The 21,235-nt window shown below is 40.2% G+C and overlaps 1 long non-coding RNA gene across 1 annotated transcript in view; it reads left to right on the forward strand.

Annotated features, from left to right (window-relative positions):
- LOC129517132 (uncharacterized) overlaps window positions 1-20,952 on the forward strand; it is a 38,601-nt gene extending 17,649 nt beyond the window's left edge. Inside the window, exons 2-4 of the long non-coding RNA XR_008665956.1 lie at window positions 5,925-6,211; window positions 12,992-13,115; window positions 20,194-20,952. This is a non-coding gene — a long non-coding RNA (uncharacterized LOC129517132). The remainder of the gene's footprint in view (window positions 1-5,924; window positions 6,212-12,991; window positions 13,116-20,193) is intronic.
- Window positions 20,953-21,235: the final 283 nt, after the last annotated feature.

Genomic DNA, 21,235 nt, shown 5'->3' on the forward strand with positions numbered 1-21,235 from the left:
AAGGAGGAGTACTGGAAACAAAATAAGCAACATCTACCACCATGCCTTCCATGTCTTGACTTGTCAGTCCTTATAATTATTCTTTGACACAGGTACTACTACTACCCTCTTTTTACAGCTGAGAAAATTGAAGTTAAGAGAAGTTATATAAGTTTCTCAAAATGACACATCTAGAGTGATGAAACTTTTTGGATTAAAAATAGATGTACATAGGTATGGCTAGCTGGCTCAGTCAGTAGAGCATGCAACTTTGGATTTTGGGGTTGTGAGTTCACTCCCACATTGAATATAGAGATTATTCAAAATAAATACATCTGTCTATTCACCAAAGCTACAGTAATTGAGAATGGTGGTATTTATTGAAAGGATAGACACAAAGACAATGGAACAGAATACAGAATACAGAAATAGACACACCCATGTATTGTCAACCAATTTTAAAAAAGATTTTATTTATTCATGAGAAGCACACACACACACACACACAGAGAGAGAGAGAGAGAGAGAGAGAGAGAAGCAGAGACATAGGCAGAGGGAGAAGCAGGCTCTGTGCAAGGAACCTGATGTGGGATTCGATCCGGGGACTCCGGGATTGTGCCCTGAGCCAAAGGCAGACGCTCAACCCCTGAGCCACCCAAGCATCCCTGTCAACCAATTTTTAATAAAAGCACAAATCCAATTTAGTGAAGGAAGGATAGACTTTTCAGTAAATGCTGTTGAAACAAATAACAACCACACACACACACACCGCGCGCGCGCGAAAAAAAGAAAGAAAAAAAAGCCAAAAGGAAGAAAAAAGAAAAAGAATCTCAACCTTTCACCTTATGCAAAAACCTCACAATGGATCATAGACCTAAATGTAAAATATAAAACTATAAAGCTTCTAGAAGAAAACGTAGAAGAGAATGTTTGTGAATTTGGATGAGGGAAAGATTTCTTAGCTATGACACTAAAAGCATGATCCTGAAAGAAAAAAAATTGTAAATTGGACTTCATCAAAATTAACAACTTTTTGTGAAAGTCACTGTCAAGAGAATGAAAAGGCAAACCCTAGAGAAGGAGAAATAGTTTTGAATCATGTACCTGACAAAGGACTAGTATATAGAATATATAAGAATTTTCAAAACTAATCAATGAGAAAACCACCCAATTAAAAATGCGCAAGATTCTTTTCATTATTCTATGTATGAATTATATATATCCTTTATTTTTAAAAATATTTTATTTATTTATTTGAGAGAAAGAGAGCAAGCAAAAAGGGGGAGGGGCCACAGCGAAAGGGACAAGCAGATTCGTGCTGAGCACAGAGCCGGATGTGGGGCATGATCCCACAACCCTGAGATCATGACCTGAGCCGAAATCAAGAGTCAGTTGCTTAGCTGACTGAGCCACTTAGGCACCTCTACGTATATTCTTTCTTTCTTTCTTTCTTTCTTTCTTTCTTTCTTTCTTTCTTTCTTTCTTTCTTTCTTTCTTTCTTCTTTCTTTTTTTCTTTCCTTTCTTCTTTCTTTTTTTCTTTCTTTCTTCTTTCTTTCTTTCTTTCTTTTTTTCTTTCTTTCTTTTCTTTCTTTCCTGAAACAGAAGCAGGGATATAGGCAGAGGGAGAAGCAGGCTCTGTGCAAGGAGCCCAATGTGGAACTCGATCTGGGGACTCCGGGATCATGCTCTGAGCTGAAGGCAAACACTCAACCACTGAGCCACCCAGGTGCCCCCTTTTTAAAAAAATATATACATCCTTTAAATAATACTTTATCATTATAACCTGGATTTTTTGCATGACATAGGCATTAAGGGGATAATTTTTAAAATTTCACATAGTTGAGCAATTTTAGAGGCTGCTTTTATTGTTTATCACATTACAGAGCAAAAATATAAGATATATAGGTTTTCTGCCTTTCTGATACTTATATTTTTCTATCTAAGCAATCCAAAAAAGTAATCAACATCGGCTTAGTTAAAAAAAAAAAGTGGTTCTTCTGTCTTGCTATTAAATCTTACTGTTACAGAGTTATTTTTACATCATTTCTTATTTGATATAATTTGTAAAAGTGTGTTTTATCTTTAAAAATGTTTTACTTTAATTCCAGTATAGTTAACATATGGTGTTATATTAATTTCAGGCACACAGTATATAGCTTCAACAATTCTATTTTCTTTTCTTTTCTTTTTTTTAAGATTTTATTTATTTATTCATGAGAGTCAGAGAGAGAGAGAGGCAGAGAGACAGGCAGAGGGAGAAGCAGGCTCCATGCAGGGAGCCCAAATGGGACTCTATCCCGGGTCTCCAGGATGAGGCCCTGGGCTGAAGGGGGCGCTGAGCCACCGGGGCTGCCCAGTGTATTCTTAATCCCCTTCCCCTGTTTCACCCATTCACCCACCCACCTCCTCTCTGGTGACCCAGTTTGTTCTTTATAGTTAAGAATCTGTTTTTTGGGCAGCCCTGGTGGCGCAGCGGTTTGGCGCCGCCTGCAGCCTGGGGTGTGATCCTAGAGACCCGGGATCGAGTCCCACGTTGGGCTCCCTGCATGGAGCCTGCTTCTCCCTCTCCCTCTGCCTGTGTCTCTGCCTCTCTCTCTCTCTGTATCTATGAATAAATAAATAAAATCTTTAAAAAATCTGTTTTTTGGTTTGACTCTTTTCTTCTTTCTTAGTTTTGTTTCTTAAATTCCACATATGAATATTTGTCTTTATCTGACTGACTTATTTCACTTAGCATACTATCTAGATCCACCCATGTTGTTTCAAAAGGCAAGATTTCATTCTTTTTTATGGCTGAGTAATATTCTATTGTACATACTACCTCTTTTTTATCCGTTCGTCTATGGATGGGCACTTGGGTTGATTCCATAGCTTGGCTACTGTAGATAATGCTGCAATAGGCATAGGGGTGCATATGTTTTTTCAAATTAGTTGTTTTCATTTTCTTTGGGTAAATACCCAGTGATGGATTTTCTTTTTATTTTTTCTATTATTTACTTAATTTAAATTATCTAAATTTATTTTATAATACATATTTATATACTAATATATTTATTATTTTAACTTTATTTTATTATTTATTTATTTCTATTTTTAATCTTTTGAGGAACCTCCATATTAGTTTCCACAGTGGCTGCACTGTTTGCATTCCCACCAACAATGCACAAGGGATCCTTTTTCTCTACATCTTCATCAACACTTGTTGTTTCTTGTGTTTTTTATTTTAATCATTCTGGAAGGTGTGAGGTGGTACCTTGTTATAGTTTGATTTGCATTTCCCTGATGATAAGTGAGGTTGAGCGTCTTTTCATGTGTTTGTTTGCCATCTGGATGTCTTCTTTGGAGAAATGTCTGTTTAGGTCTTTGCCTACTTTTTAATTGGATTACTTGGGTTTTTTTTTTTTTTGGTGTTGAGTTGTATAAGTTCTTTATGTAGTTTGGATATAACCCCTTATTGGATATATCATTTGCAAATATCTTCTCCCATTCAATAGGTTATCTTTTAATTTTGTTGATTGTTTCCTTCACTGTGCAGAACCTTTTATTTTGATGTAATCCCAATAGTTTATTTTTGTTTTTGTGTTTTCCTCTTCCTTGCCTTAGTATACAAATCTGGAAAATTGTAGCTATGGATGTGTCTGAGAAATTACTGCCTATGCTCTTTTCTAAGAATTTATGGTTTCGGGTCTCACATTTAGGTCTTTAGTCCATTTTGAGTTTATTTTTGTATATGGTGTAAGAAAGTGGTCCAGTTTCATTCTTTTGCATGTAGCTGTCCGGCGTTCCCAACACCATTTGTTAAAGAGACTTTTTTTGCATTGTATATTCTTCCCTCTTTTGTTGAAGATGAATTGACCATATGATCATGGGTTTATTTCTGGGCTCTCTATTATGTTCTATTGATCTATGTGTCTCTTTTTGTGCTGGTATCATACTGTTTTGATTACTATAGCTTTGTAGTATATCTCAAAATCTGGGATTGTGATACTTCCAGTTTACTCTTCTTTTTCAAGACTGCTTTGGCTATTTGTGGTCTTTTTGTGGTTCTATACAAATTTTATTTGTTCTAGTTCTGTGAAAAAAGAACATTTGGTATTTTTTTAAAAGATTCTTAAAAATTTATTCACTCATGAGAGACAGAGAGAGAGGCAGAGGGAGAAGCAGGCTCCCTGCAAGGAGCCCGATGTGGGACTCAATCCCGGGTCCTGGGATCATGCCTTGAACCGAAGGCCGATGCTCAACCACTGAGCCACCCAGGCGTCCCGCTTTTGGTATTTTGATAGGGATTCCATTAAATCTGTAGATTGCTTGGGTTGTATGAACATTATAACAATATTTGTTCTTCAAAAAAATGGGCAAAAGATTTTGACTGGATACTTCATGACAGGAGATATACAGATGGCAAATAAACTCATGATATATGTTCAACATCATTAGTAATTAGAGAATTGCAAATAGCAATAAGATAATACCATACCCAGGACGCCTGGGTGGCTCAGCGGTTTAGCGCCTGCCTTCTGCCCAGGACGTGATCCTGGAGTCCCAGGATCGAGTCCCACATCCGGCTCCCTGCATGGAGCCTGCTTCTCCCTCTGCTTGTATCTCTGCCTCTCTCTCTCTCTCTCTCTCTCTCTCTCTCTCTCTCTCTATGTGTCTTTCATGAATAAATAAATAAAATCTTAAAAAAAAGACAATACCATACCCCTATTAGAATGGCTGAAAACCCAAACCAATCCTATCTAACTCAACTGAAACTAAAACAAAACAAAAACTGACGATAAACACTGGTGAAGATGTGGAGCCACTAGAATTCCCATACACTGCTGTTAGGAAGCAAAATGGCACAGCCACTTTAGAAACAGTGTAGGCGTTTCTTATAAAGGTAGCACACACTTACCAGTAATCCTAGGTATTTACCCAAGAGAAACAAAAACTTAAGTTCACACGCAAAAAAACTATAAATGAATGTTTGTTGCAACTTTATTCATAATCATCAGATACTAGAAACCAAAATGTCCATCAACAGTGAGATGGATAAACAAACTGGTATATCCATACCATGAAATACTCCTTAGCAGTAAAAAGGGACAAACTATACACACAACAACATGGATAAATCTCAGATGCATTTTGCTAAGTGAAAGAAGCAGATCTGAGTGACTACTGATTGTATGATTCCATTTATCTGCTATTCTTAGAGATTATTGGTTACCAGGGACTTGGGGTGAGGGGATGTATTGATTATAAAGAGGCAGCATAAGGGGATTATTTGGGCTGATGTAACTCTTCTGTATCTTAATGGTGGTGGTGGCATAATACTGCTGCTTCATTTCTGAGCCAAGAGAAGAGTACACATTTTTTTTTTCCAATTTAGGGAGCTAACATGAGAAATCTTTTGCTTTCTGACTAAATTGAAGTAATTATATCTACTAGTTGAATTCTCTGAAAGGGCTTTTGTTAGAGCTCCAGCTGGAAATTTTAGAGTCAATGACAAGCCTAGGTCTCTAGAAAATTCTATCACAGATAAGATTGGTAGGCAGAATAATGGCTACCCAAAGATATCTATCACTTAGTCCCTGGAACCTGTGAATATTACCTGAAGTGGCAAAAGAGTCTTTCCAAATGCAATTTATGATAAGGATCTTGAAATGGGGAGAATAGCTTGGATCATCCAGGTGGGCCCAATCTAAATAAATGAATCCTTCAAAGCAAAAACAGATATGGCCAGAAGGAGCCATGAGTATAGAAGACTGGTCACTCCTTCTCCCTCATCCCTGATTTGTTTTTCTCCATAGCACTCACTACCATGTAGTAGGCAGAATCATGGATCCCCAAAGATGTACACACCTTAATCCCCAGAATCTGTGAATATATGTTACATGGCTAATGATGAGTGACGTTTGCCGATGGAATTATGTTTGCTAATTTGCTGACCTTCAAACAGGGAGATTATTTTGAATTGTCTAAGTGGACGAATGTCACAAGGATCCTGCAAAGTAGAAGAGGAGGGCAGAAGGCATCAGAGTGAGAGGAGAAGAGGACTCAGCCTGCCCTGGTTGGCTTTGAAGATGGAGGAAGGAACAATGGGCCAAGGAATGCACAGCTTCTAGAAGCTGGAAGAGGCAAGGAAAAGGCTTCTCCCTTAGAGGCTTCAGAAGGGAATGCAGCCCTGCTAACACCTGGACTGCTGCCCCATGAGACCCATCTCAGACTTCTAGCCAATACTGCAAGGTATTAAGTTTGTGTTGTGTCAAGCCAATAAATTTGAGGTAATTTGTTATAGCAGCAATAGAAACTAATACATAAGAGGAATATATTACATGTCATATAGGAAACTTTCCTTTTAAATAGGGGGAAAATAGTTTTTTGAAGATTTTATTTATTTATTCATGAGAGACACAGAGAGGCAGAGACAACAGGCAGAGGGAGAAGCAGATTCCTTGCAAGGAGCCTGATGCGGGACTCGATCCCAGGACCCCAGGATCACCCTGAGCCAAAGGCAGATGCTCAACCGCTGAGCCACCCAGGTGTCCCAACAGGGGGAAAATATTAATGTTAAGCAGGTTTCCTGGTTCTTCATCTCTTAACTCTAGGCAGGTGATCTATTTGTCTACTTTATATTTTTTTAAAGATTTTATTTCTTTATTCATGAGAGACACACAGAGAGAGAAAGAGAGAGGCAGAGGGAGAAGCAAGCTCCATGGAAGGAGCCCGACGTGGGACTCGATCCCAGGTTTCCAGGATCAGGCCCTGGGCTGAAGGCGGCGCTAAACCACTGAGCCACCAGGGCTGCCCTATTTGTCTACTTTAGAATCAGTCTCATTGTCAATGGTATCAGTTCTGATCCTGGCAGTAAACTTATGGGGGTATTTATTGAGAATAAGATTGAGTATTAAACTGCACTCCTGGGGCACCTGGGTGGCTCAGTCGGTTAAGTGTCTGCCTTCAGCTCAGATCATGATCCCGAGATCCTGGGATGGAGTCTCACATCTGGCTCCCTGCTCAGTGGGGAGTCTGCTTCTCCCTGTCCCTCTGCCCTGCATCCCCCCCCCACTCGTTCTCTCTCTCTCTCTCTCAAATAAATAAATAAAATATTAAAAAAACAAAAACAACTGCAGTCCTGTTGCCTACACTAGTGTTCCTGAAAACACTTTCCTGCCTCCTGACCTCCTCTTGCACAGGGGACTTGACCTCATTCTGAACCCAGATGCATGCTATATCTGCCTCTGCCTCGAGGTCCATGTTCTGATCTGCTTTTCCTACACATTACATTACAAACTTGTGCCTCACATTTGCTTAACCCTGACATAACTTTTTCTTCCCTCTGCTTCTTGCCTGCTTGGAATTTTGTTTTGTGCCTATGTGCCAGAGGGGGAAAATGTATCATAATGATGTACTGGCAATACCTCCCTTCTTGTCCACAGGAAGGCTGAATGCTTTGTGTGTTTAGCTCACTCTTAATTTGTTGAATTAAGCGGGGTGACTGGCAATGAAGGGAGTTAAAATGCTGAGAGAAGACCAATTTGCTCTACCCACCACAGGTTGAGGGTGATCCTTGGAAGAAACTTTTATGAGAAGGTTGCAGAGGCAGAAGAGATGGGTGAGCTATAAGCTGTAGAACTTTTGAGGAAAGAGAAACTCGATGCATATTTAAAAGGAAGGTTTCTTGTATGATGTGTATGGTATTATTATTGTCTTTGCTTCCCTAAGAAACTCTCAATAAACGCTGGCTCTATGGGGGCTTGGATGCGGTAAGTGCTGAGGGTGGCCTTAAGGCAAGGGAGGGATGACCCCAAGCAGCCCAAGTAGTTTCAGATGGCAAGTGAGGTGAGAGCAGGAGGTGGTCTTTCCAGTGGCAGGCCTTTCAGCAGGGTTTTGCTCAGTCCTCAGGGTTTCTTCAGAAAGGCTGCAGGGAGAAGCCATGCCTCAGAGCAGTCCAAGACAGAGAGACACAAGGGGACATTTACCTGCCCTTTCCTGTCTTCATTTCCCTTGGCCAAGGTTCCCCCTATACAGAGCCAAACTCCCTGAACTTCCAGGTGGTGTGGTCTGGCCCCTCTGTGACCCCTCTGGAAATTAAGTTCACACATTGCTGCATGGCTGGTTCCTTGCAGTCTGGAAGTGTGCTGTGACTCGCATGGGTGGGGCTCTGATGGAAGAAAAGAACAGAAGAGGCAGTGGAGGGAATCTGAGAAGGCTGACAACATTTGCCTCTAGAACTGAGAAAGGCTTTTATTTAAATCTTGCTCCAAATTGTGAATTGTGTTTTTTTGGTTTTTTTTTGTTGTTGTTGTTGTGTTTTTTTTGGTGTTTTGAGAGAGAAAGAAAGAGTGAGCTCAGGGTGGAAGGGCAGAGGGAGAGGGAGAGAGGGAGAATCTTAAGCAAGCCCCATGCCCAGAGCCCGAATTGGGGCTCCATCTCATGACCCTGAGATCATGACCTGAGCAGAAATCAAGAGTCCGAAGCTTAACTGACTGAGTTACTCAAGTGTCCCAATGAATCGTGTTTTGAAAGCTAATAAATATATGAATTGACTGCAAAAAAAAAATACATGCATATATATATATATATATATATATATATATATATGAATTGACATTTCTTTTTCATAAAGACATACAAAAAACTACTGGGTAAACATTCCCTAAAGCTAGTTGACAATGCCCAGAAATCATATCTTTAGAATTCCAGATTATAACCACAGCATCACAGTCCTACCTGATGGGAGCTTCTACCATTTTGGTTTTTTTAAAAAGTCAAGTTTAAGTATTCAAGTAACATATATATATTTTGACGAGTAAAAAAAAAAAAAAATTCAAGCAAAAATCACCCTTCCAAGTGAAGGCGGTTGCTCTAGGCTTTTCTCTGCCCTTTCTTAACTCAGCCCTGAACTGAAAAAGGCATGATTTGATTGGCAAATTTGGGGGAAATAGAGTGGGCATGCGCAGTTCATTCTCATCCACTTTCCTCCTTGGAATCCTGCCGGCATGGGGTCTGATCCAGGGGCAGGCTGACGCTCCCACCCACTGGGAGGCAAGTCAGCTTTGAACCAGAACTGCTGGCTCTTGCTCTTGGTGTTGGGAAGCTCTTCTAACTCAACTCAGCTTTATCGGGAGCTAAGTCATACTTTGGCCTTCTTCTTCCACTCCTTTATCTTAATTCATTTGTTTTGAGCTCAGAAAAGGAGGAAGGGTGGTATTTTTGGGTTCTGCTTCAGTGTTCCAACACTTCGTGTACTGGCCAGAAAACTGATGTGTGAGAAATAAGATGCACAATTAGGGAGAAGCAAATGAATACCCGTGGAGTGGCTGAGGCTTCGGAGTGGCAAGGGATTGGCCTTGGCCCTGGGGTCTTGTTATTTAGTGTGTGCAGGACATTTCGATCTTGGCAGTTTGTATAGGCCTCTGTTGAGCCAGGTAGGTTTTTATGATGGTGCAGTTGGCTCTTAACAGTGGGGGCCTGGGAAAAAAAGACCCTGGAAAAGCCACTCAGAAGCTGTAAGAGGGCCTTGGCAAGGGCGCAGGGGCCAGCAAGCTGAAGAGGCCTTAATAAGCAGTTACAAGCTGAGGCTAGGATTCATTGTAGGGAGAAAGAAAGTCTTTTCATATATTGCCCTGTTAGATATTAAAGGAGTAGAAAAATATTTGCTGTTTTTAAACTGTGGGGGCAGCTTGGTTCCCTTTGGACCGCAGAGCACTAGTGAGAGATTGGTTTTCAATGTGCTAGTACTAGGTCTAGGTGGGTAATGTAAACAAACAGCCCTGATTTTAATTCCTCTTTTTTTTTTTTTAATTCCTCTTTTATGTTGCTTTGAACTTCTTCAAGGGCAAAAGTGGATAGGCTAAGTTTGCGTTTTTGTAGCTTAAAAACCATGCCTTCTACTTGTCTTGAAGTTTGCTAGAAACTGGTTATTTAAATATGATGGAGAAATCCTCCCCAGGTGATGGTTTTCTTAGGCCTAAGGAATTTCATAGAAAGAGATGGTGGAAAAAGCCATTGCAGCAGGTGCCTGGGTGGCTCAGTGGTTGAGTATCTGCCTTTGGCATTGGTCGTGATCCTGGGCCCCGGGTTGAGTCCTACATCAGGCTTCCCAGTGGGGCCTGCTTCTCCTTCTACATCTCTGCTTCTCTCTGTGTTTCTCATGAATAAGTATATAAAATCTTAAAAAAAAAAAAAAAAGCCATTGCAGCACAGGAATAGAAAATGCTTCCTGGTTATCGTGGGAGCTCTGTTACTGGATGGAATTCACCTTCATTGCAACCCTACAGTGCAGGCACCTAAAGTTCACAAGGGGATGGAAGTTAAAAGGTTTTAAGTATCTGGATGGGAAAGAACAGCTCCATAAATAAGGTGTATTGATGGAAGGTATTGCCACTGCAGATTTCTGCCTTTGCAAGAAGGCAACATCCCCTCAAATGCCTTGCTGCGGGTAAAGCTTCCTAGATATGGTAAATGCAAGGTACCATCATGGGAAATTTCCTGTAGCTAGTAGTTTTCTAACTGTTTTTTTTTAATTTATTATTATTAAATAAATTATTATTATTATTATTACTTTTTAAAAGATTTTATTTATTTATTCATGAGAGACACAGAGAGAAGCAGAGACACAGGCAGAGGGAGAAGCAGGCTCCATGCCCCGGAAGCCCGACGTGGGACTCGATCCTGGGTCTCCAGGATCGCGCCCTGGGCCAAAGGCAGGTGCTAAACTGCTGCACCACCCAGGGATCCCAAATTATTATTTATTTGAGAGAAAGAAAGAAATAGAAAACATGAGTGGGGGGAGGGGTTGAAGGAGAGGGAGAAGCAGACTCCCCACTGAGCAGGGAGTCAGATGTGGGACTCAGTGGCAGGACCCTGGGATCATGACCTGAGTTGAAGGCAGACCCTTAGCAGACTGAGCCACCCAGGCATGCCCTAACTGGGTTTTAATGGATAGTCCATAGATTCTGGATTGTTGGTCTCAATCACCTTGCTTCTTGGTGAGGCTGCTGTCTCTGCAACAGTCTCTGGCAACCCAAAATACTGATTCTGGGTATTTTTCTTGAGATACCTGCTAAAAATCACTTATCTGGGTATGGTATATGTAGAGCTGGTGCTATGATCATTTTGCCTCTCCCAAATCTGTAGACTCTAGGAAAAAGCACATTACAGACTTGCTGGTGTAATTAATCTAATCTCTAATTGGGCCCTGTAGGAGCTGCCCCCGTTCCAGTGAGATCCAGCTTAAGGTGTAGTTGCTAAAGATCTCCAACTCTACCCAGACATTGAAATCCCCTCCTGCTGAGACAGAGCAGAATAAAAAGTTGGGGCAGACAAATTTTGGACCTTAATTTCTTTGAATTTTAACCCACAAAAATAGGATTCATTTTATTTTGAACCTTACTTTCTTTGAGCTTTCATGCCTCATGATTTGGATTTCAATCCTTGGACTTTAATTTTTCCATAGACATTTGATCAAGTGAAGAAGTTTATGTTAAAAAATGTTTCCCCTCAAAACTATTGGCATTTTGTTATTGAGGTTTTGTTGTGCATATTAATATTGGAATAGTGTAGTTTTGTCATTTAATTTCCATCCTGATCCTCTGATATGCTTTGCAGACAACATGGACAAGCAGGATAAAAAATGGGTGATAGAAAAATGAAAATTTCAGCTTTGGATACAAAATGGCATTGGCCTATTTAAGTAATGCATTATAAGGAACTATTTGGAACATTTTGTGAGTGAAATCTCTTTCCCATCAGTGTTCTTGGGAGGGGAAAAAGTTGGGCGATACAAGAGGAAGATGGGGCAGGACAGTTCTGATAGGCTGCTCGGATCCTCTCAAGAATGTCAGATACACCTCTGGTTGACATAGATTTAATGTCTATACCAGTGGTTTAAGAGAACAAAATTCAAGGGAATATTAGTGGGGGAATAATTCTTAACGAACTTTTTTTTTTTTTTAAGATTTTATTTATTTATTCATGAGAACACAGAGAAAGAGAGAGAGGCAGAGACACACGCAGAGGGAGAGGCAGGCTCCATGCAGGGAGCCCGACGTGGGATCAGGCCCTGGGCTGAAGGCGGCGCTAATCCGCTGAGCCACCCGGGCTGTCCAACTTTTGATATTACCTTCTGTCATAGGCTGAATGGTTCCCCAAACATGTCCATGTCCTAATCCCCAGAACCAATGAATATGTTACCTTATGGTGTAAAAGGACTTTTCAGCTGTAAATTAAGATCCTGAGGTGGGGAGGTTATCCTGGATTATCTGGTTGGCCTGATGTAATCACAAGGGTCCTTACAAGAGGGACACAGGAGGAGTTAAGAGTCAGAAGAAGGTGATGTGATGTGATGACAAAACCAGAATGGAAATGATGAGCTTTGGCAATGGAGGAAGGAGACACAACCCAACAAGCACAGGCAGCCACAAATGACAAAAAACAATCAAACAACAACAGAAACAAAAAACCTGCCAGCACCTTGATTTTACCTTAGTGAAATGGATTTTGGACTTTTGACCTCCAGAACTACTAGAGAATAAAGCTGTGTTGTAAGTAAGCATGTTGTAATTTGTTACAGTGGCAACAGGAAATGAATACACCTTCCATAGCGAAGGAACCTAACTTAGTAGATCTGTGTTCTTGGAGAGGGTAATGTAATCTGATTGGTAAATTCTGGAATAATAAATTGAGCATCATGGGCTTGGTTTTATTCTTCTTCCTCTTCGGGAGCCAGTCAGCCCAACAAAGCACAAGCTCTGCTTCTTGCAGGGCAGGGCCACCCAGGTTCGCTTGGGGCTGCCAGGTTCGGCTAGTTAAGTCTATATAATTCTGTGGTTCAGTAGTAGTAAGCTCATTTGCCTTTCATGCTAAGCTACATTCTCCAGTGGCTTTTATCAGAAAAGGTGATATTTTGGTTCCTATGGACCACTTTTTTGATTATTTCTCTCTGTGTATAACTCAAGCATGGTAAAAATGTGAACTTGAAGATAATAGATTGAACAAAAATGACACAATCTTTTCTTCCAGCCCCAGATTTTGTTGAGGAATGGAAAAGATAGATGAAGAGCATCACAACTGCCTGGGAAACAAGAGGGGGAACTTTCCAAGGACCAGAAATTGTGACAAAAATGCCTGCATGACATAGGACCAGGTGAAGAAGATCTACTATAGATAAAACTAGAATAGTGGTTTTTTTTTTTTTTTTTTTTTTTTTTTGCTGCAAAATATAGGAAAGCCCTGAATGCTCATCACCCCAAAGTGGTAGATGCTAGCAGCAGGAAAATGTCCAAAGTTCAAATAAATTGACTAATTCAGGTACCACAGCCAAGGATATCTAGATGGTTTGATCCCTCCTTACCACCCCTTCAGCCAGATGATGTAATAATGGTGGTGTCTATTTCCAGTGGGAAGAAAAATGGGAAGGATGGTGACAGTAAGAAAGATAAAGCAGGGCCCCACCTTCAGGGTCTGGAGGTATCTGGAAAGAATGAGGAGCACCCGCATCAGAACACTAGCCACCAAAGTATAACCAGTGGTACCTTCCATCCTTCCTCAAAACAGGCTAAGAAAAGTGATGCATGGGGTACCTGGGTGGCTCAGTGCCTAGGTGTCAGCCTTCAGCAGTGGTGATCCCAGAATCCTGGGATCGAGTTCCTCATTGGGCTCCCCATGGGGAGCCTGCTTCTCCCTCTCCCTATGTCTCTGCCTCTATCTCTCTGTGTCTCTCATGAATAAATAAAATAATAAAAAGAAAGAAAAATGATGCAATGATGTAAGTCTAACAGGGGCTATCTTCTATAGAGATGAGCAAAAAATTAAGAATGCCTAACTTGAAAGAAGGCCACCTTGGAAGAGAGAGGATATGCAACAGATGGTTAAACTTCCATTTGAGAAAATGGAGTTAGTAGAGCAAGAGGGCTGTAAAGCCAAAGGGCTTTATTTTATTTTACTTTTAAAAGATTTTATTTATTTATTCATGAGAGACACACACACAGAAAAAGAGAGGGGTGGAGACACAGGCAGAGGGAGAAGCAGGCTCCATGCAGGGAGCCTGACGTGGGTCTCGATTCGGGGACTCCAGGATCACGCCCTAGGCTGAAGGCAGGTGCTAAAACGCAGAGCCACCCAGGGATCCCCGGGGTTAGGACTTTATAATAAGTTACGATTTGTGTTGTGAAATAAATGTGAAGGCATAATACACTTAAGTATGAATAAATGAGATTATGGTATCTGATTGTTGAAATAATAAATGGACATTCTGGATCTATAGGGAAAGGATGAACTATTATATTACTGATGCTGGGATAACCCCTTATACATAGTTAGATACCTAGCTCACATGATATACCAAAAATGAGTTCTAGATAAGAATTCAAAGTGAAATGATGTCTGGGTGGTTCAGTGGGTTGAGCGTCTGCCTTCGGCTCAGGTCATGATCCTGGGGTCCTGGGATCAGGTCCCTTCATTGGGCTCCCTGTGGGGAGCCTGCTTCTCCCTCTGCCTGTGTCTCTGCCTTTCTCTCTGTGTTTCACATGAATAAATAAATAAAATCTTTTTAAAAAAATTATTCAGAGTGAAAAGCAAATTTTAGAAGAGAAAACGAGAATATGTTTATGATCTTGCTTTTTAGTATAAAACAAAGCCAAAAACAGAAACCATAAAGGAAAAAACTGATAAATTATTTTTAAAGGTTTATTTATTTACTTTATATATAGAGAGAGCATGAACAAGTGGGGAGGGAAGGGAGAGAGAGAGAATCTCAAGCAGACTCCTTGCTGAGCGTGGAGCCCAAAGCAGGGCTGGATCCCACAACCATGATATGATGAGTAAGCCAAAATCAAGAGTCAGTCACTTAATGGGCTGAGACGTTCAGGTGCCCCCAAAATTGATAACTTCAACAACATTTTAAAAAGATTTTATTTATTTGTTCATGAGAGACACACAGAGAGAGAGGCAGAGACATAGGCAGAGGGAGAGTATGCTCCCTGCAGGGAGCCAGATGAGGGACCCGATCCCAGGACCCCAGGATCACGACCTGAGCCGAAGGCAAACACTCACCACTGAGCCACCCAGGCATCCTAATTTCAACAACATTAAAAGGAAAATAATGTCTGCTTATTAAAAGTCACAAAAATTGAGAAGTTACACTTGAAAGAAGACTTGTAGCAGATAAAATCCACAAAGACTGGCATACAGATTAGATAAAGAACTCCTACAAATCAATAAAATATAAATAACCCATTAGAAAAAGACAAAAATATAAACAGAAAAAGAAGATCAAATGACAATAGAATGATCGACATTATACTAAGATTCATAAAAATGCAAATAGAAACGATAACGTGACTCAATTCTTTTTTTTTAATTTTTTTAATTTATTTATGATAGTCACAGAGAGAGAGAGAGGCGCAGAGACATAGGCAGAGGGAGAAGCAGGCTCCATGCACCGGGAGCCCAATGTGGGATTCGATCCCAGGTCTCCAGGATCGCGCCCTGGGCCAAAGGCAAGCGCCAAACCGCTGCGCCACCCAGGGATCCCCGTCGTGACTCAATTCTTTAGGAAGTTTGGCAAAAATAAATACAAATATGATACCAATTGTTGGTGAGGGCATAGAGCCATAGGACCTATCCCTCCTCTGTACTTCTGGAGGGAAGTTAACTGGTATGTTCACTTTGGAGAACAATTTGGCAATGTCTGGAAGAGTTCCACTCAGAGGCATTCACTCTAGAGAAAATCTTGCCATAGAAAGTCAGCAGCACTCGGACAAGAAAGTTCAGAGTGACATTGTTAAAATAGAAAAATGAGAAACATACATTAGAAATATATGGCAATGAGTAGTTAACTTGGATTCTATTTATAAAAAGATTACTATAAATGAATCTGTTTAGATTGTGATTAAACTTGAGACTTGAGCTACAGATTCAGAATAGGGAGGACTTTTACAAATGTAAAAAAATGAATGAAAAAAAAAACTGTCCAAAAGAAATACATTCAGTAATATATCATTTATATAAAATTTAAAACCAAAAGAATAATATGTATTGTTTCAAGATACATACAGAGTAGTTAAAGCCTAACAAAATGCATGTCCTGATAAGCAGGACAGTGTTTGCCACTAGAAGAAGAGGAGAATGTCATCACTAAGAAAACAACAGATCAAAAAAAGTAACTATAAGAGATTTGAATCAGGGATCCCTGGGTGGCGCAGCGGTTTGCCTTTGGCCCAGGGCGCGATCCTGGAGACCCAGGATCAAATCCCGCATCGGGCTCCCGGTGCATGGAGCCTGCTTCTCCCTCTGCCTATGTCTCTGCCTCTCTCTCTGTCTTTCTCTGTGACTATCATAAAAAAAAAAGAGAGAGAGATTTGAATCAGACAATTAAAATCTTTTTTTTTTTTAAAGATTTTATTTGTTGATTCAGGAGAGAGAGAGAGAGAGAGAGAGAGAGAGAGAGGCAGAGACACAGGCAGAGGGCAAAGCAAGCTCTATGCAGGGAGCCTGACGTCGGACTCGATCCCCGATCTCCAGGATCAGGCCCTGGGCGGAAGGTGGTGCTAAACCGCTGAGCCACCTGGGCTGCCCAAAATCTTTTTCAAAAAAGATTTTATTTATTTATTCATGAGAGACCCAGAGAGAGACAGAGGCAGAGACATAGAGAGAGAGAAGCAGGTTCCATGCAGGGAGCCCGATGAGGAACTTGATCCTGAAACTCCAGGATCACACCCTGAGCCGAAGGCAGGCGCTTAATTGCTGAGCCACCCAGGGTCCCAGACAATTAAAATCTTAATCAAACTTTGGAAACATATATAGCCCATATATGTTGGTATATATATCCAACAGGTAGAGAAATAGCATTTTCTTCAATTCACATAAAACATGCACAAAAATTGAGCATGAATGTAGTAAGCCTATTTCCCAACCTGTATACTATGTAGGTCCCATATATCATGGGCCAGAGTTTGAGGATTGTAGCCTGACTCCTACTAGCATGCTAGTCTGAGTCTCTACATTCTTTTGCCCTCCTAAGATATGCAAATATGATTTTCTAGATTTACCACAACACCAAAAAGTTTGGGAAGCATAAAGAAAAGCTCAACAAATTTCAAGCTGCATGCAGTGATTACAGTGTAATAAGGTTAGAAACTGAGGGTAAAAGGAACCATCCTCAAAAAAAAAAAAAAAAAAAGGAACCATCCTCAAATCTATACACTTAAAAAAAATTAAGAATAAGAAGAGACATTTAAGGGATGCCTGGGTGGCTCAGTGGTTGAGCATCTGCCTTTGGCTCAGGTTGTGATCTGGGGATCCTGGGATAGAATCCCACATCAGGCTCCCCTCAGAGACCCTGCCTCTCCCTCTGCCTATGTCTCTGCCTCTTTCTCTGTCTCTCATGAATAAATAAAATCTTAAATTTTTTTAAATTAAAAAATAATAAGAGACATTTAAAAAACTCTTGGATTAAAAAAAAAAACTCTTGGATTAAAATGAAAGTCAAAATAGAAGTAAATTACCCAGAATGGAGCAAAAAAAAGAACGCTATATATTAAGACCCATGGAATGGGGTAGAAGAAGGAAATCTGTAGTTTATTTATTTTAAATTTATTTATTCATTTTCCATAACCCGTCCACCCAGTGTGGGGCTTGAACTCAAGACCTTGGGTCAATAGTCACATACTCTATCAACTGAGCCAGCCAGGTGCCCTGGAACTCAAATCAGTAGGTTTAAATGGACTTTTATGGAAAACAAGAAAGACAGAAAATAAGTGCCTAGGCTTTTAACCCAAGAAGCTAGAAGAATAGCAAACCCAAAGAAAGTAAAGTAAAGAAAATAATAAGGATAAAATGGGAAACTAGGGAACATATGTCTTACTTTTTTTTTTTAAGATTTTTAAAAAAATAATCTCTACACCCAACCTGGGACTTGAATGTACAGCCCCAACATCAAGAGTTGCATATTCCACTGACTAGCCAACCAGGTGTCCCATGTTATTTTTTTTTAATTTTTATTTATTTATGATAGTCACACACAGAGAGAGAGAGAGAGGCAGAGACACAGGCAGAGGGAGAAGCAGGCTCCATGCACCGGGAGCCCGACGTGGGATTCGATCCCAGGTCTCCAGGATCGCGCCCTGGGCCAACGGCAGGTGCTAAACCGCTGCGCCACCCAGGGATCCCCCATGTTATATTTTTATTTGCTAACCTGGCAACCCTAAAATTAATGAAAATAGAAAACGAAAGTAGGTTTTTTCTTGGGGGGGAAAACAAGCAATTAGGTAAACTTTTAGAAAGTTTAATCAAAGAAAGAAGATAAACTTAATTTTGGGATAGAAAGAGACACACTATAGATATAGAGGAGATTTTCAGAGTTATTAGAGAATACCACATGTAATTTAAGCCAATATATTTAATGAAATGGACAATTATTGAAGATAACCTAAATGTCAAAAATTAGATCCACAATAAGGGAAAAATACGAATATGCCAATAACCACAAGAGAAATTGAAATGATTGTTATAAGAATACCTACTGAAAACGTACATGGTCCAAACATGGCCCGTGTTTTACAATGAATTCTCTCAAGCAGTCAAAGAACAGATGATTCCCATCCTATCCAAGCCATTTCAGAGCACAGAATTAAATGGAAAGCTATGTGATTCATTTATAATCCTGATGAAAAGGACAACACAAGAGAAGAAACAGCCTCAGTCCTATATAGGAACACAGAAGAATCAGTGACTCAATAAGCAAATCTAATTTGGATGTGTTCTGAAAGAATAATGCATCATGATTAATTAAAATTTATCTTAGAATGGAAGAATAATCTAAATTAAAATTGTTAACTAATTTACCACATTAACAGATTCATTTAGCAGGGGTTTATTGAGTTCCTATTACCTATCAGGTGCTGTACAGGAAATGGGGAAAAACAATGGTAAACCAACAGCTTAAAAAAAAATGTTCAACTGTATCTGCCTAAAACTCTACCATAACAATCAGAATTCTGTAAATCTTTCATTTAAGTAAAAATACAGTCACTTAAGTAATAGTAATTTCCTAAACTAAAAATGAGCAACCATTCAAAATTAATTTAGAAAAGGGATTTTTTTGGGACACCTGGGTGGCTCAGCAGTTAAGTGCCTGCCTTCAGCTCAGGGCGTGATCCTGGAGTCCCAGGATTGAGTCCCACATCAGGCTCCCTGCATGGAGCCTGCTTCTCCCTCTGCCTATGTCTCTGCCTCTCCTTCTCTGTGCCTCTCATGAATAAATAAATAAAATAAAATAAAAAAAATAAAATAAAATAAAAAAAGAAAGATTTTTTTTCAAGTCTGCAGTTCAGGGACACCTGGGTAGCTCAGTCTGGTTAAGCTTAAGCACCTAAACTCTTGGTTTCGGCTCAGGTCATGATCTCAGTCTTAAAATCAAGCTCCTGCATCAGGCTCAATGCTGGGTGTGAAGCCTGTTTAGATTCTCTCTCCCTTTTCTTCTGCCCCCCTCCCCACTGTTATCTCTCTTTCTCTCTCTTAAAAACAAAAAAAAAAAACCCCAAAAAAGGTTCAGTAGTGGGTGTGATTGAAAGTTGAATCAACCCTGAAAAGAACTCACTACTGCAGGATACAGGATGGTAGAGTAAAATAGTACATAAGGGAATAAAAGGAGGCAAACATTTTGATGAATCGGTATTTCTTATTGTTTCTGAAGGATGTGGTAGGCCAGGGCAAAAGGATTGGTGTGGTCCATACATGCTTTCTGGAGAAGCAGGAGGAAGAAGAGGTCCCCCTGGACACACTGGCAACATAGAACTATGAATTAGAGAATGAGGTGTGTCATAGATAATTTTATTGGTCAGTTTGCTAGGCTGTGGTGCCCAGTTGTTTAGTCAAGCACCAGTCTAGATGTTGCTACGAAGGTCATTTTTTTAGATGTGATTTACGTTTATATCAATAGACTCTGAGTTAAGCAGATTACTCTGAATAATGTGGGTGGGCCTTGTCAAATCAGTAGAAGGCCTCAAAGGCAAAGACTGAGGTTTTTCAAAAAGGCAAATCTGCCTCCAGATTGCACTGTCTACTACCATCTGACTTTCCAGTCTGCAGATTTCACACTCAAAATTGCAACATCAACTTTTCCCTGAATTTCTCGCCTGCCAGACTGCTCCACAAAGTTCAGACTTGCCTGCTCCACAATTGTGTGAGCCAGTTCTTTAAAATAAGTCTTTCTCTCTGTGTAGATCCTGTTGGTGCTGTTTCTCTGGAGAATTCTACTACAAGGCAGAAGAACACAGTCTTCGAGCAAAGGAAAGACTGAACGGAATGAAAAGATCTGCTCTTAAATGAAGCTGAGGCTGTGTTGAAGAACTATACTGGACAATACTGTGTGTCAGATGGAAAGGTCTGAGTGATTGCAGGGGGGTTGAGTATGTTCTGGTGTTTTTACCCTCCTTGTTATGCCAGCAGCCAACTTCCCAGATTTCTTTTCATCAGTTTTTTCCATCAAATCTGCTTCATCATAGAATACAGAACTGGACCCGTGTGGTTTTTCATAAGTAGCCTCCAGATTTGCTTCTCCCCATGACTCTTCACAAAGGCTGGCATCTTGTAAGGATAACTCCACACCATCTTAATTTCTTAATATGACTAATCTCTTCAACAATTTTACATTTTCCTCCAATTAGTTTGTCAAGTTGTATAGTGAGTTTCCCTCCTTCCTCTACAATGCTTTCTGTTTTGTTTTTTGGTATTTGTTTGTAATTGTAAAATACACTTTACCATTTTAATCATTTTAAAGTGTGCCATTCAGTGGCATTAAGTACCTTTGTAGTGTTGTGCAGCCATCACCACCATCCATTTCCAGAACTTTTGCATCATCCCAAACAGAAGTTCTGCATCTGCGAAGCAAAAACTCCCTATTTCCCTCTCCTCCCAACCCCTGGTAACCACTATTCTACTTTCTCTCTCAATAAATTTGCCTAGTCTACATACTTTATACAAGTGGAATAATACAATGTTTATCTTTTTTTTTTTTTTTTGTAATCTCTACATACAACATGGGGCTTGAACTCATGACCCTGAGATCAAGAGTTGTATGCTCTTCCAACTGAGCCAGCCAGGGCCCCCCAATACTTGTCCTTTCTACAGTTGCTTTTCAGCTGAGTGAAAAGTTCTCCCAAGTGAAAAAATCACAAAATCTTCCAATAATTTTTGCCCACACCATCATCTCCAAAAAAACTCAGAAATTAGAACTTAGACTCATGTTTTCAGGCAACCAGACTA

Source organism: Nyctereutes procyonoides, unplaced genomic scaffold (assembly GCF_905146905.1).
Source record: "Nyctereutes procyonoides isolate TBG_1078 unplaced genomic scaffold, NYPRO_anot_genome, whole genome shotgun sequence".
NCBI lineage: Eukaryota > Metazoa > Chordata > Mammalia > Carnivora > Canidae > Nyctereutes > Nyctereutes procyonoides.